The 1,138-nt window shown below is 39.7% G+C and overlaps 1 pseudogene; it reads left to right on the forward strand.

The window, feature by feature from the left end:
• Positions 1-766: 766 nt before the first annotated feature.
• LOC145241763 (U2 spliceosomal RNA) lies at positions 767-910 on the forward strand (annotated as a pseudogene).
• The last annotated feature ends 228 nt before the right edge of the window (positions 911-1,138 follow it).

Raw genomic sequence — 1,138 nt, forward strand, 5'->3', positions numbered from 1 at the left:
ACTAACACTTCATACCAATTGTCACTATCCAGCTCCCCTACTCCCCGGGGAGTTGGTCCCCATTTCCCCTTCACTCCTCACTTTAAAAATTGGCCTTGTGCCTAATTTGCTCGGTGAGGGAGCAAATAAATACCCTTTTGTTAATAGATGATTTTCTTAGCTTTTTATGTTTTTCTTGGCCTTTTGGCCAAGATCAAAGTTTAGGCCCATGAACAACTCAAAATGGGGGTTATGGGGGTCGTTGGTCATTCTTGTCACTCCAAAACTAAACAAAATCAAAAGTCTTTTTTTCAGCTATTATCTTCTTTCACCATAATACCGCATTCACCCTTTCATACTGGGAGACGTCCTACTTTTAAAAAAATTGGGAGTTTAGTAGGACATCCTCCAGTATGAAAGAGTGAATGCGGTATTATGGTGAAAGAAGATACTAGCTGGAAAAAAAACTTTTGATTTTGTTTAGTTCTGGAGTGACAAGGATGGCCAACGACCCCCACAATCCCCCCTTTTGAGTTGGCCATGTGACTAAGATTTTTGTTCATTGTTGATTTTCAATGTATTTTTAACATAAATAAAGGGTTTAATATCTCAAAGTGTAGTATCTGTATCATATAAGACCTTGGTCAATGTAGGGGTAACCCTTCATACCAATTGTCACTATCCAGCTCCCCTACTCCCTGGGGAATTGGTCCCCATTTCTCCTTCACTCCTCACATTAAAAATCGGCCTTGTGCATAATTTGCTCGGTGGGGGAGCAAATAAATACAGTTTTTCTTGGCCTTTTGGCCAAGATCAAAGTGTAGTATCTGTTCTTACTACATGCTGTACTTATGTTTGTAACTTTTCCTTGGCCACATAGCTAAGATCAAAGTGTAGTATCTGTTCCTAATAGATGCTGTACTTACGTTTGTAACTTTTCCTTGGCAATGGAAGGGGAAACCCATGTTAAGGCATTTTTAGTCGTATGCAAGTCACTCCATCGGTCGGTCTGTAAAACATTTACATTTTATTATTTTTTTTAAGCAAGGGGTATGGAGTAACATTTTTCCCCTCCGATTTATCAGAGAGGGACCTATGTTTTCAATGGGTCCGTCTGTCCGTTAGTCTGGATGATTGACGGATAACCGACGATTAGTTT

Source organism: Euprymna scolopes, chromosome 20, assembly GCF_053919585.1.
Source record: "Euprymna scolopes isolate OS-2025 chromosome 20, ASM5391958v1, whole genome shotgun sequence".
Lineage (NCBI taxonomy): Eukaryota > Metazoa > Mollusca > Cephalopoda > Sepiida > Sepiolidae > Euprymna > Euprymna scolopes.